At 36.8% G+C, this 16,313-nt stretch overlaps 1 protein-coding gene across 2 annotated transcripts in view; it reads right to left on the bottom strand.

Annotated features, from left to right (window-relative positions):
• The window catches only part of DOCK10 (dedicator of cytokinesis 10), a 279,856-nt gene that overhangs the window by 236,950 nt on the left and 26,593 nt on the right, over nt 1-16,313 (bottom strand). The gene's annotated exons all lie outside the window — the stretch shown is intronic.

Genomic DNA, 16,313 nt, shown 5'->3' with positions numbered 1-16,313 from the left:
TTGAAAACTGCTCAGTTCTTGGTGACATGTAGGAAGGATACAAACAAACCAGGACTCATTAGAAGAGAGTGACGAAGACATTGAAAAAAACACGTATAAGGAAGTTCTGAAGATGATGTTTAGCTTTGAAAAGATGTAACTATACCAGGTAAGAGAATTATTACCTAAAACTTAAAAATGGCCGTATAAAAAGAATTATGCCTAATTTATGGGTATGGCCAGTGGTATGCATCCCACGCTTTCAGAAACTCTATTACCACCCAACTATTTTAGTAGTGGGGTGGGAAAAAAATAAAAGTAACTCTCCATGTATAGCAAATGCAGTATGGTCAATACAACCCAAAGGAGTAGATTTAAAGCCACTGCTGGAAGTTTATAGAGATCAATTCTGACTCAATATAATAAAGAATATTCTAGAAATAAAAGCTGTACCAAAAATGAAATTAGCCATCTTGCCATTTATTCAACAACTATTTCTTGAGTGAGGACCCTTTGTTACACATGGTGATAGATCTTGGCTAGCTGACACTTGTTCTTCCAAGCCAGTTATTAAACCAATACCTTATGCTGACTTTATGAAAATATTCATGCTTTAAGAAGAGACATAAAAACATATTTATGAGCATTTATGGTTTTCAATAATCAAGCTATAATTTTTTCTCAAAATTTTAGGTATTTTCTGTAGGCTGACCAAAATTTCACCGGGTAACTACCTAAATTTCCTTAGAATTAGCAGTTATCGTATCACTTCCTCTACCAAACTGTACAGAACTATTGTTATGTACCAAAGTTCATATCACAAAGCTAGTGGGATTGTGAAGAAAAACAAGACCAGCTCTCTAATCTTACAAATGAGGAATCTGAAGTACAAATAGGGTAAGTACCTTCTGTAAGCGACATAGAGATTATGAGAGCGCAGGTCCCCTCAGTCCATCCTCAGTATTCTATCCAGTACTCCACCAGCTGTCCATAATATTCCACAGAGGTGGACTAGAATTCACTGACGACCACAAACACGCCAAATAAACACTATCGCCTCCTTCCATAGACTGTGTCTCATTTGCCATGATGCCTAAACAAAATGCATCAGTAAATTATGCATTTATCATGTTAAAATGAAGTCTCCACTGCTGGTAGATTTACTAAAAGATTCCAATGTTTTAACCTAAACGACTTCAACTTCACATATGATATCACAGGCCGGGAGCCAACCTTTCCAGACCAAGTTGTGAAGTGAGCATATGGCGCCCTCTAGGGAGAACTACTTGAAAAACCAGGTTGGCTCCTAAGTAAGGGGTCACGGATGACTGAGTTTAAAGAGTCTAGTTAAAATTTCATGTCCCCATAAGAATTTTTCAACTAAAATAAGTATTTGATTTTTAGCTAAGATGTAATACTCTATCCACCAAAATAAAACACCAATCATTGACTCAAAATATTGAAAACAGATGATATTAAGTTCTCTAGGAGTGAACCCCAGGCAGGGAGGCTGTCGGAACAATAAAATACTCTCAGCTGGATTTCTAAGTTAATAAAAATACTTGGGGAATTTCCCTCTTTGAGATTTCAAAAACAAGAGTGTAAAATAGCCACAAAATACAAGTATTTGCTTCAACCAAATGGGAGATGACTTTTGCAATCATCCTTCTTGTGAAAGATGATTTACTCTGCTCCAGTGTATCCCTGCAAATCTCATTTCACTGGGTGGCCTTTGGTGAAGTTAGCAGAATGTTTGCAGAGAAGAAATATAGATGGAAGGGTGTGAAGGGAAAAAGGACAAAGGCAGGCCCTAGGGATTAAAAAAAGGCTGAAAAACTATGTTCAGAATTTGCCTAAAAAGGAAAACTCTCTAACAGTAATGAATTCAAACTAGCCACTTAAAAAGACCTGCTACGAATTTTCATTTTGACTCAAGAGTTTGCTAGGGTTTTGCCCATACTTGATGATGCGGTCAATTCCTGCAAGCTGCTATGGACACGATTTCTGATAGACTGAGAAGGGTCTTTGTGTTGCCCTCTCCCCTTGGCTGAAGCATTACATTCCTTTAACAGTGTATTAGTTAGCTGTTGCTGAGTAACAAACTACCCCAAAACTCAGTGGCTTAGGAAAAAAAAAGCAACCATTTTTTATTGCTAAGGCGCCTATTGGTTGACTGGGCAGTTCTTTTGGTACTGGCTGGGAATGCACCCATGGGTCTGCTGTCAGCCACAGGTCAGCCAGGCAGCTCTGAGAATCTCTGGGGTCTTGGCAGACTCCCCTGTTCTCTACTAGGTATCATCCTCCAGCAGCTAACCCAGGCATTTTCTCATCATGAAGGCAGAGGAATAAAAGAGGAAGCAGAGGCACTCCAAAGCTTGTTAAGCTTCTGTATGTGTGTTGTTCATTACTGTCTCATTGGCCAAAGCGAATCATGACACTAAGCCCAGAGGCAATGCGGGAAGGCACCTCCAAAGCACCTAGATAGAGGGAAGTGTGAAGAACAGGGGAGGTTAATTCAATCCATCTCCCAGGATAGGGGACAGAGTCTTCTAGGGTCCAACAAGAAGGAAGGCACACAAAACAAACAGACAAAGGTCTCAAACACTGGTACACACAACTGACAGCTGTTTCTCTTGAAGAGTGGAATTTGAGAAAGGGAAGGAGGATTAAGAAAGCAAAAGAAAGAGTCAGAGAAAGAAGAAAGGGGATAATCAACTTTACTGCTTTCAACTGTACTGCTCATCAAGACTGCCCGGAGGGCTTGCTGACACACACATTGTTGGGCCTGGCCCCAGACTTTCTGAAGTAGGAGGTATGGGTTGGGCCTGCTAACTTGCATTTCTAACAAGTTCCCAAGTGATGCTGATGTTACTGAGAGAAGAGGGATGAAGAGCACACACTGAGAACTACCACTATAGAAAGCCCAGGTGGGGCCAGGAAGGAGCTTCAGGTTCTTATTGGTTCCAAGATCAGTTCGGGCACTTCACCCTTTGGTTCAAGCCGGATAGTTCATACAATCTGGGAGGGTCAACACTGTTTAAGGATGAAAGGGTGTCAGTGAGAAATATTGATTCAACCTTGAAAAAAGAATACAGAAAACAGATGTTTTTCTGTAGGAGAGACATCAAGTGATCCAGGATTAGAAACAGAACTAAATCCAAAACAACTTTTCTTCCAAAGAAGTATTTAGCCTGTATGAAGCAGACCAGCTAATAAGGGATACAGCACTGCAAGCACATATGGACCCATCATTGCACTGGTCTCAATCAAACCAATGGTGAATAAAGGTCTGATATCCTCTCAGCTGACACGTCAAATATTTTGAAGGAAAACACAGGGAAATATTTTAAGTCTCAGAAGTGAGCCTGACTGTGACTCACTTTGCCTGACAGCAGGACATGTCTTTTCTGATAACGTTAAATAGTGATGGAAAATATTGCTATGATATCTATAATAGCATATGTGGAGAGTCCAAGTTCTTTTCACAGCAAGCAAGTCTTGCCAAATGATCAGGTTCAAAGACGATTTCACGCCAATGAAGATTACTACAAAACCCAAAAAAGACGATGTCACAGTAGTTGCCAGAAAGGACTTAGGGCTTTATATGGAAAGTGGAGAAGTCACAGGAAACATTTTCTTTCTTTGCTTCTGGGAAGAAAATTAAATAAAAGCATCATATCTGCTATACAAACAAACCTGCTGGAGGAATTCACACTAGAAGTTCTAGATTCTTAAAGGGATTCTCTTTCATTAGAGGAAAGAGGTTGGATAATCAAGTTAGCTTAAAAAACAAGTGAAAAACAAACTAACTTAGCTCTTATTAGAAATACTGTGATCAGTGTCACCAACCAACAAGAGGACAAACAGAGGTCTTTAGTTATGACTTCAGTATATGTATGACTTTCCTAATATAATACAATTTTTATGATATAGTTTTTAAAATGAAATGCATTTATTCAATCCTGATCCTTAAAGAGTAAACAAAACAGAAGAGTCTCTGTCTTTTAGGAAAGAAATTCAGCCAAGTCCAGAGCTGGGTGGAGTTGAGTAAAAGGAAGACTCTGGGGCTTGGAGGAACATCTGGCTACTGGCACAGAGGCCACATCAATATGAAAATTGCCACTGGCATTATAAACAGGCACCCAAAATGTTAGGCTCTGAAAGAAAGGTCTAGCTGCTCTCAGCTACAGCATGAGTGGAAGTATCTAGAGTCAACAGGGCCTGAGCTGCTCTTTGAGATGAGCCCCACTGAGAACAGCCCAGTGGAGGAGCACGCTCGATGCAGGTATGATCTGAATGGAAACTAGCTCATGTGTACTCCCTGGGAGAAGAAAAACAAAGTGCCACCCGAATTCATTAAGGAGAGAGAACTTGAAAATGGCTTTACATGGTATTATTACTATCAGTAACAATTCAATATTATATATGCCATGTCTCCAGATATCTCAGAATGAGGCCCCACTCATTCAAAATTTGAAATCCACAGCAGGCAGGGGAAAAAAGTTCCCCTCTCATTGCACGAAGGGAAACTTGAGACCCAGACACTGACTTAACTGGTCACAGGTTATACTAAAGGCTGAAGGCTCTCCACCTGGGTTAGACTCTACTCTGGACCAGACCATAACGGACAGTAATGAGATAGGATCCTTTCACACAAAGCAAAGGCTGGAAGTATCCTGAATCATCTCTGTGTTAAATAAGGAGCTCTGGAAAGTATTTGGAGGCATGCATGACAATTAGGGAGACTATATAAATCATCCAAGATATACTTCCTAAGTTCATTTTATTTCATTAATAATTTCATACTCAATTCCATCTGCTTTCACTTTATTTTCAAAGTAAAAAAAAGGAAGATAATTCCCAAATCCTTTAATCTACTTGTGTAGCAACATCTGTTTTCTAAGTTTTATACTCAGCTTTCAAAAAATTACAGTGCCCATATAACTTAGCTTTTCCATCATATAATCAAAAAGAGATATTAAAAATAAAACTAGTATATACACCTTGTTAGAATTGACAAGGCACTTACAGCTTACAAACCACATATCTCATTTGATGTCATAAATAATAGCAATAATAATAGTAATAATGGTTAATAATTATGAACATTGACTGTATAAAAAATATGTTAAAAATAACTTGCTTTTTCTTTTCCTCTAAAATCAGGAACAAGACAAAAGTGCCCACTCTTGCCACTTCCATTTAATATAGTATTAGAAGTCCTAGCCATAGCAATCAGACAAGAACAAGAAATAAAAGGCATCCAAATTGGGAGGGAAAATGTAAAACTGTTACTATTTGCAGATGAAATTATACTACACACAGAAAACCCTAAAGTCTCCACCAAAAAACTATCAGAACTAATAAATGAATTCAGTAAATTTGCAGGATACAAGACTGATATACAGAAATCTGTTGTTTGGCTATACACTAATAATGAACTATCAGAAGGAGAATTAAAGAAAACTGTCCATTTATAATTGCATAAAAAAGAATAAAATACTTAGGAAAAAATTTAACAAAGGAGGTGAAAGACCTACACTCTGAAAATTTTAAGACACTGAAGAAGGAAATTGAAGATACAAATAAATGGAAAGATATCCCATGTTCATGGATTGGAAGAATTAATATTGTTAAAATGTCCATACTACCCAAAGCAATCTACACAGTTAATGAAATCCCTATCAAAATACCCATGACATTTTTTCACAGAACTAGAACAAATAATCCTAGAATTTATATGGAACCACAAAATACCCTGAATAGTCAAAGCAATCTTGAGAAAAAAGAACAAAACTGAAAGTATCGTGCTTCTGATTGCAGACTTGCTACAAAGCAGTATAATACTGCTTTGTAATCAAAACAACATGGTCCTGATACAAAACCAGACACATAGATCAATGGAACAGAATACAGAGCCCAGAAATAAACCCATGCACTTATAATCAATTAACCTATGACAAAGGCAAGAATACACAATGGAGAAAAAACAATAAGAGGTGCTAAGAAAACTGGACAGCCATGTAAAAGAATGAAATTAGAACATTTTCTCATACCATATACAGACATAAACTCAAAATGGATTGAAGACCTAAATGTAAGACCAGAAGCCATAAAATTCCTAGAAGGAAACACTGTTATAACACTCTTTGACATAAATCATAGCAATATTTTTTTGAATCTGTCTCCTAATGCAAAAGAAACAAAATTAAAAATAAACAAATGGGGCCTAATTAAAATTTAAAACTTTTGCACAGCAAAGGAAACCATCAACAAAATGAAAAAAACTACTTAATGGGAAAAAATATTTGCAAAGGATATTGCTGATAAGGGGTTAATAATTAAAATATATAAACAGTTCATACAACTCAATATAAAAAAAAAAGAAAACCCAAATAACCCTATTTAAAAATGGGCAGAAGACCTGAATAGACATTTTTCCAAAAAAGACACACAGGTGGCTAACAGGCACATTAAAAGATGTTCAACATCATTAAACATCAGAGAAATGCAAATCAAAACCACAATGAGTTATCACTTCAAACCTGTCAGAATGGCGACCATCAAAAAACAACAAATAATAAATGTTGGCAAGGATGTGGAGATAAGGGAACCCTAGTACACTGTTGGTGGGAATGCACATTGGTGCAGCCAGCCACTGTGGAAAAGAGCATGGAGGGTTCTCAAAAAACTAAAAATAGAACTACCATATGACCCAGCAATTCCACACCTGGGTATATATTTGTGACAAAAACCAAAAACACCAATTGGAAAAGATATGTGCACTCCAATGTTCATAGTAGCACTATTTATGATAGCCAAGACATGGAAGCAACACAAGTGCCCATCAACAGAAGACTGGACTAAGAAGATGTGGTATAGATATCACAATGGAATATTACTCAGCCATAAAAAGAATGTAATTCTGCCATCTGAAACAACATGGATGGACCTAGAGGGTATTATGCTTAGTGAAAGACAAATACTGCATGTTATCACTTATATGTAGAACCTAAAAAATAAATGAGTGAAAATAGCAAAACAGAAAGAGAATTACAGATAAAAAGAACAGATTAGAGTCCCTCCTATCCGGAAGCCTGCACAAGCCTCTTAGATAGCCTCATCCACCAGAGGGCAGAAAGCAGAAGCAAAAAAAACTACAATCCTGCAGCCTGTGGAATGATAACCACATTCACAGAAAGATAGACAAAATGAAAAGGCAGACGACTATGTACTAGATGAAGGAACAAGATAAAACCCAAGAAAAACAACTAAATGAAGTGGAGACAGGCAACCTTTCAGAAAAAGAATTCAGAATAATGATAGTGAAGATGATCCAGGACCTTGGGAAAAGAATGGAGTCAAAGATCGAGAAGATGCAAGAAATGTTTAACAAAGACCTAGAAGAATTAAAGAACAAATAAACAGAGATGCACAATAGAATAAGTGAAATGAAAAATACACTAGAAGGAATCAATGGCAGAATAACTGAGGCAGAAGAACAGATAAGTGACCTGGAAGACAGAATGGTGGAAATCACTGTTGCGGAACAGAATAAAGAAAAATGAATGAAAAGAAATGAAGACAGCCTAAGAGACCTCTGGGACAACATTAAATGCACCAACATTCACATTATAGGGGTCCCAGGAGAAGACAGAGAGAAAGGACCCGAGAAAATATTTGAAGAGATTATAGGTGAAAACTTCCCTAACATGGGAAAGGAAATAACCACGCAAGTCCAGGAAGAGCAGAGAGCCCCAGGCAGGATAAACCCAAGGAGAAACATGCCGAGACACATAGTAATCAAATTTACAAGAATTAAAGACAAAGAAAAATTATTAAAAGCAACAAAGGAAAAACGGCAAATAACATACAAGGGAACTCCCATAAGGTTAAAAGCTGATTGCTCAGCAGAAACTCTACAAGCCAGAAAGGAGTGGCATGATACATTCAAAGTGATGAAAGGGAAGAAGCTATAACCAAGATTACTCTAGCCAGCAAGGATGATCTCATTCAGATTTGACGGAGAAATCAAAAGCTTTACAGACAGGCAAAAGCTAAGAGAATTCAGCACCACCAAACCAGCTCTACAACAAATGCTAAAGGAACTTCTCTAAGTGGGAAACACAAGAGAAGAAAAGGACCAACAAAAACAAACCCAAAACAATTAAGAAAATGATAATAGGAACACACATATTGATAATTACCTTAAATGTAAACGGATTAAATGCTCCAACCAAAAGACACAGGCATTCTGAATGGATACAAAAACAAGAACCATATATATGCTGTCTACAAGACACCCACTTCAGACCTAGGGACACATACAGACTGAAAATGAAGAGATGGAAAAAGATATTCCATGAAAATGGAAATCAAAAGAAAGATGGAGTAGCAATACTCATACCAGTTAAAATAGACTTTAAAATAAAGAATGTTGCAAGAGACAAGGAAGAACACTACATAATGATCAAGGGATCAATCCAAGAAGAATATATAACAATTATAAATATATATGCACCCAACATAGGAGCACCTCAATACATAAGGCAGATGCTAACAGCTATAAAAGAGGAAATCGACAGTAACACAATAATATCATGGGAATTTAACACCTCATTTACACCAATGGAGAGATCACCCAGACAGAAAATTAATAAGGAAACACAAGCTTTAAATGACACAATATATCAGATAGATTTAATTGATATTTACAGGACATTCCATCTGAAAACAGCAGATTACATTTTCTTCTCAAGTGCACACAGAATATTCTCCAGGATAGATCACCTCCTGGAGTCACAAATCAAGCCTCAGTAAACCTGGGTCACAAGTCAAGCCTCAGTAATTTTAAGAAAATTGAAATCATATCAAGCATCTTTTCCGACCACAATGTTATGAGATTATAAATAAATTACAGGGGGAAAAATGTAAAAAACACAAATACATAGAGGCTAAACAATACGTTACTAAATAACCAAGAGATCACTGCATAAATCAAAGAGGGAATCAAAAATACCTAGAGACAAATGACAATGAAAACACGATGATCCAAAACCTATGGGATGCAGCAAAAGCAGTTCTAAGAGGGAAATTTATAGCAATACAATCCTACCTCAAGAAACAAGAAAAATCTCAAATAAACAATCTAACCTTACACCTAAAGGAATTAGAGAAAGAAGAACAAACAAAACCCAAAGTTAGTAGAAAGAAAGAAATCATGCAGATCAGAGCAGAAATAAATGAAGTAGAAACAAAGAAAACAATAGCAAAGATCAATGAAACTAAAAGCTGGGGGCTTCCCTGGTGGCGCAGTGGTTGACAGTCCGCCTGCCGATGCAGGGGACACGGGTTTGTGCCCTGGTCCGGGAAGATCCCACATGCCACGGCACGGCTAGGCCTGTGAACCATGGCCACTGAACCTGTGCATCTGGAGCCTGTGCTCCACAATGGGAGAGGCCACAACAGTGAGAGGCCTGTGTACCGCCAAACAAACAAACAAAAACCTAAAAGCTGGTTCTTTGAGAAGATAAGGTTGATAAACCTTTAGTCAGACTCATCAAGAAAAAGAGGGAGAGGACTCAAATCAATAAAATTAGAAATGAAAAAGGAGAAGTTACAATGGACACTGCAGAAATACAAAGCATCATAAGAAAATACTACAAGCAACTCTGCCAATAAAACGGGCAACCTGGGAGAAATGAACAAATTCTTGGAAAGGTATAACCTTCCAAGACTGCTCCAGGAAGAAATAGAAAATATGAACAGACCAATCACAAGTAATGGAATTGAAACTGTGATTAAAATCTTCCAACAAACAAACGTCCAGGACTGGATGGCTTCACAGGTGAATTCTATCAAACATTTAGAGAACAGCAAACACCCAACCTTATCAAACTCTTCCAAAAAATTGCAGAGGAAGGAACACTCCCAAATTTATTCTACGAAGCCACCATCACCCTGATACCAAAACCAGAAAAAGATATCACAAAAAAAGAAAATTACAGACCAATATCACTGATGAATATAGATGCAAAAGTCCTCAACAAAATACTAGCAAACAGAATCCAACAACACATTAAAAGATCATACACCATGATCAAGTGGGATTTAACCAAAGGATGCAAGAATTCTTCAATATATGCAAATCAATCAATGTGTTACACCATATTAACAAATTGAAGAATAAAATCCATATGATCATCTCAATAGATGGAGAAAAAGCTTCTGACAAACTCAATACCCGTTTATGATAAAAACTCTCCAGAAACTGGGCATAGAGGGAACCTACCTTGACATAATATGGGCCATATATGACAAACCCACAGCAAAGATCATTCTCAATGGTGAAAAACTGAAAGCATTTCCCCTAAGATCAGAAACAAGACAAGGATGTTCACTATGTTCAACATAGTTTTGGAAGTTCTAGCCATGGTAATCAGAGAATACAAAGAAATAAAAGGAATACAAATTGGAAAAGAAAGAGTAAAACTGTCACTGTTTGCAGATGACATGATACTACATGTAGATAATCCTAAAGATGCCACCAGAAAACTACTAGGGCTAATCAACGAATTTGGTAAAGTTGCAGGATATAAAATTAATGCACAGATATCTCTCGCATTCCTATACACTAACAACGAAAGATCAGAAAGAGAAATTAAGGAAACATTCCCATTCACCATTGCAACAAAAATAATAAAATACCCAGGAATAAACCTACCTAAGGAGGTAAAAGACCTGTACTCAGAAAACTAAAAGACACTGATGAAAGAAATCAAAGGTTACACAAACAGATGAAGAGTTATACCATGTTCTTGCATTGGAAGAATCAATATTGTGAAAATGACTATACTACCCAAAGCAATCTACAGATTCAATGCAATCTCTATCAAATTACCAATGGCATTTTTTACAGAACTAGAACAAAATATCTTAAAATTTGTATGGAGACACAAAAGACTCCGAAAAGCCAAAGCAATCTTTAGGGGAAAAAACGGAGCTGGTGGAACCAGACTCCCTGACTTCAGACTATACTACAAAGCTACAGTAATCAAGACAGTACGGTAATGGCACAAAAACAGAAATATAGATCAAGGGAATAGGATAGAAAGCCCAGAGATAAACCCATATACCTATGGTCAACTAATCTATGACAAAGGAGGTAAGGATATACAGTGGAAAAAACACAGTCTCTTCAATAAGTGGTGCTGGGGATACTGGACAGCTACGTGTAAAAGAATAAAATTAGAGCACTCCCTAACACCATGCACAAAAATAAACCCCAAATGGATTAAAGACCTACATGTAAGGCCAGACACTATAAAACTCTTAGAGGAAAACATGGGAAGAACACTCTTTGACATAAATCACAGCAAGATCTTTTTTGACCCCCCTCCTAGAGTAATGGAAATAAAAACAAAAATAAACAAATGGGACCTGATGAAACTTAAAAGCTTTTGCACAGCAAAGGAAACTATAAACATGATGAAAAGACAACCCTCAGAATGGGAGAAAATATTTGCAAATGAATCAATGGACAAAGGATTAATCTCCAAAATATATAAACAGCTCATGCAGGTCAATATTAAAAAAACCAAACAACCTAATCAAAAAATGGGCAGAAGAACCAAGTAGACATTTCTCCAAAGAAGACATACAGATGACCAAGAGGCACATGAAAAGTGCTCAACATCACTAATTATTAGAGAAATGCAATTCAAAACTACAGTGAGGTATCACCTCACACTGGTTAGAACGTGCATCATCAGAAAATCTACAAACAACAAATGCTGGAGAGGGTGTGGAGAAAAGGGAACCCTCTTGCACTGTTGCTGGGAATGGAAATTGATACAGCCACTCTGGAGAACAGTATGGAGGTTCCTTAAAAAATGAAAAATAGAATTACCATATGACCCAGCAATCCCACTACTGGGCATAATACCCTGAGAAAACCATAATTCAAAAAGACACATGTACCCCAATGTTCACTGAAGCACTATTTACAATAACCAAGTCATGGAAGCAACCTAAATGCCCATCGACAGACGACTGGATAAAGAAGATGTGGTACATATATACAATGGAATATTACTCAGCCATAAAAAGGAACGAAATCAGGTCATTTGTAGAGACGTAGATGGACCTAGAGACTGTCAAACAAAGTAAGTCAGAAAGAGAAAAACAAATATCGTGTATTAACACATATATGTGGAACCTAGAAAAATGGTACCAATGAACTGGTTTGTAAGGCAGAAATAGAGACACAGATGTAGAGAACAAACGTATGGACACCAAGGGGGGAAGGCTGGGGGTGGTGGGGGTGGAATGAATTGGGAGATTGGGATTGACATGTATACACTGATGTGTATAAAACAGGTAACTAATAAAAAATAAAATAGAACATACATTTTAAAGTGATTTTTTAAAAAAAAAGAACAGACTAGTGGTTACCAGTGGGGATGGGGAGGAAGCAGGACAGGGAATGGTATTGAAGGGTACAAACTACTATGTATGAAGTGGATAGGCTGCAGGAGTGTATTGTACAGCACAGGGAAATATAGCCATTATTTTGTGGTGATTTTGAATGGAGTATAATCTATAAAAATGTTAAGTCGCTCTGTAGTACACCTGAAACTAACATGATGTTGTTAATCAACTATATTTCAATTTTAAATATTAGAAAAAATTTTTTAATTATTTGCTTTTTAAAAAATTCAATCTTCACAAAAATTCTGTAAGGCAGGTGTGATTATTGTCCCTATTTTTACAGAAAAGAAAACTGAACCCCAGAAAGATTCTGTTAGTTGTCCCAAGTCACACAGACTCTAATATTCATAAGCCTTTGTTGCATATCAAAACATTTAGAAATTTATTTTCCTGGCTAGCTACAGCACAGTTAAATAATAATTCAGTCTCGATTAATACTCGAGTTAATTAACATCGAGGAAAGTACATAATTTCTTTGTTAAAATCAAACCACATTCTCCTTCAGTGCAAATATACCGAGTTTCTTGTACTCTAAAGGAAAACAAGAAAATAATCATCTACATATTGGATAACAAGCATCATCAAAACCCCCTGAATGGACTTCCCTGGTGGCACAGTGGTTAAGAATCCACCTGTCAATGCAGGGGACACGGGTTCCATCCCCGGTCTGGGAAGATCCCACATGCCTCAGAGCAACAAAGCCCGTGAGCCACAACTACTGAGCCTGTGCTCTAGAGCCCGCGAGCCGTAACTACTGAAGCCCACGCACCTAGAGCCGGTGCTCTGCAACAACAGAAGCCACTGCAATGAGAAACACACTCACAGCAACGAAGAGTAGCCCCCGCTCGCCACAATGAGAGAAAGTGTGTGCAAGCAATGAAGACCCAACGCAGCCAAAATAAATACAATTAGTTAAAAAAACGAACAAACCCTGAATATAAAGGTCCCTGATCACTCAAAAGTACATTTAATGGTGCTCAAAGATTTAAACGCGCTGCTGTGAAAGGTATGGTGAGGCTTATTCTGAAGTATTATGTCTCAGAAATGGTTCCAGGAGAAATATAATTAAACCCCATTCACGAATCTGTGTTTCTGTAAACCGGTAAAATCATGAAAAGAAAGTTCATGATTCTGACATGAAGGAAATTATGTAGGTCAGATGGCTGTGGCCAAAGTGAAGTGCAGAGTTAGGACGTGTGTGTCAATCAAGCTAGATTCTCAAATCATCTAGATAATAAGCACTTCAACACTTCACTCTGCTTGGTTTGGAGCAACCTAATCTCTCTGCAACTGACCTTACTTTATAACAGGCATCAGGGATAGCATCCTACATGTGTTCAATGCCTGTTTTCGAAAGAGGAATTTACAATTTCCTTTGGTTCTCTTCAGTTCAAACACTGACTCCCTAGAAACACTGACATAAAATTAAGACAGAAAAGTCAGCACAGGCTGTAGGTGTGTGTGTGTGCGGGGGGCTACTCTTCGTTGCACGCGGGACAGGGCAGGGAGAGGGAGGGAGAGAAAGGAGGTGGTAATAACAGGTGAGGAAAAGTAGTTAAGTAGCTCAAGAAATATTGAGCTTTCCAAGCATTTAAGAAACTCACATATTTTTCTTCCTTCCTTTTTCTGTGTATTTTAGCAAACTTCCCCTTAGGCAACAGTCATAATTTAAAAATCTTTAGGAAACATACTTGTCTAGTTCTTCTTATGAGGACATTGTGAATTTAAATGAAAAAACAATCAGACTCATCCCTGCTGGTTGAAGCTTCCCAAACTCATCTGCTGATTGTGCAAGCCCACGATAAGACATGGTCTCCAAGACCAGGGATAGACGGATGCCCAGTAAGAGAACCATATCGACCCCTTCAGGGGAGTTTGGCTGAGCTCGGCCAGAGTAGGGGACCACTAGGCATGACAGGGCTCCCTGACAAGAGTTTCATCAAAGTGAACAGAAATTAAACAGCAGCTTGAGTTCTCCATGGAAATGAATGTCCCCTTTTTCTTCTAGGACCTCACGGTTCCCAACATAAAAAGTTTTTCTTTTAGTGAGGATGTTTGGTTGTAATAATGGTGGGATTTTTAAAGATATGTGCCACGAAGAATTTCAGAATTTTAGATATATATAGTACTTAGCATTATTTTCTCCTTGAATATAATTTATATTGTATTAAACTGTAGAATTAAACTGTGTTAGAGCATCATCTCCTTATCTTAATATATTATAGCATTTTTAGATAAAATCCAAAATTTTCTTTCACTCAATTAGAACTTGTTTTAGCCACTAAGCTGATCTCAACACAAGAACATCCAAAATGTCATTTCAGAAATTTCTCAATGTCTCCAAAAAATATATGAGAAAAGCGTTTTTGGCTACTATGACATTTTATAACTGTAAGAAGTAGCCAATATCATTAAAAATTTTCTGGCAGTCAGAATATGAAGGTTATTTTTAAAAAAGAAATACAACTTAAAAACTCATTGGAAACAAACACTTACAGCATTTGGAATAAAAATTCTCAAATCAAAATGTGGATTTTAAGCCCACATTTTGCCTCTGGGAATTTTCAAATGATATTACCTACTTCCTAGGGTAACTAGATATCATGGTAGCCTATTTTCTCACAGATCTTTTGGAGACAGTGAATATTTTTGAAATGATATTTTGGGTGTTTCTGTGTTGAGAAAAAGCTCAGTTATTGAAAAATTGCAATTAAGTGTACGGAAATTTCCTTATAAAAAATAGAAAAGATTTTTAAAAATAAAAGTTGCTATGCTATTATTATAGAATATTATAGTATACCATAGTATTAGTATAAATACGAAGTATACTCTGTTTTGTAATTGATGAGATTACTCAGCTTACATTTATTGTGATTAGTTATTGATGTAGTTAATGTCTAAAAGTTTATTTTGAGATGTCTACTAATCATGCCTTTTGTTTGTGTCTTTTTTCTTATTATGTGTTAGGTTGGAAAGATATGCTTTAAATTCTTTTTCTCCTCTGCTGGTTTAGGAGCTCGACATTTTATTTCTCCTCTGAATTTTAATGTAACTGAATTTATCATTTTTCTCTTTCATATCTTTGATCTAATTTCTCTGAATTTTATTTTGTGTGAATTCAGTGCTGTCTTTTAATACATTAGTTGTCTCTTGAACTGGGTCTAGTCTGAAGTTTATTCCTTAATTTCAGGGTCTATCATTTTCATTTCCATGATTTTAAAAATCTATATGTTCTTGTTTTGTTATTCTTTTTACAACCACTTATTCTTCTTTACCTCTTGGATATTCTAAAGTAAACTCCATTGTAAGGGGACACAAAATACTTTTATGTGGTTATAATGTATTTGGTGACTGATCTCTTATCACCTGCCTGTTCTCATCTGAAGGTTGAATAAAAGTCTTACTGACTCTTGGAAACAGAGAGTCTGGGTCAGTGGGGGAGGGCATAGTTTGGAAGTGACCACTTTATGATCATTTGGGATTTTCTCAACTTAGTGTGTGATACAAAATTTGTAATAGTGAACTGTTTTTTTTTTAAACTTACTAATATATTCAATAAATAAAAATATATAAATAAAAACATTTTCCTTTTATTTTTTCCCACAGAAGCTGGAAGGCAGCCAAAGTATATTTCATTACTTTTACAGTAATGCAACTTGTGCACTTTGTGTGATTGAACACAAGTGTGTGATTTTGAACACAAAGTGTGTGATTAGATCACCACTTTTTAATGATGGCAGGGTTTTACTATAGTTTTAAAGAAGTATTTTCCAGATTACACTATTATTTCCTTGTAATCAGGACTAAATTCATCTTTTGATTGTTGATTTAAGGGGGCACTTTGG

This window comes from Globicephala melas, chromosome 7 (genome assembly GCF_963455315.2).
Source record: "Globicephala melas chromosome 7, mGloMel1.2, whole genome shotgun sequence".
NCBI classification, from domain to species: Eukaryota; Metazoa; Chordata; class Mammalia; order Artiodactyla; family Delphinidae; genus Globicephala; species Globicephala melas.
Note: the sequence above shows the minus strand (reverse complement) of the source record. Positions and strands in the feature narration are given on the sequence as shown.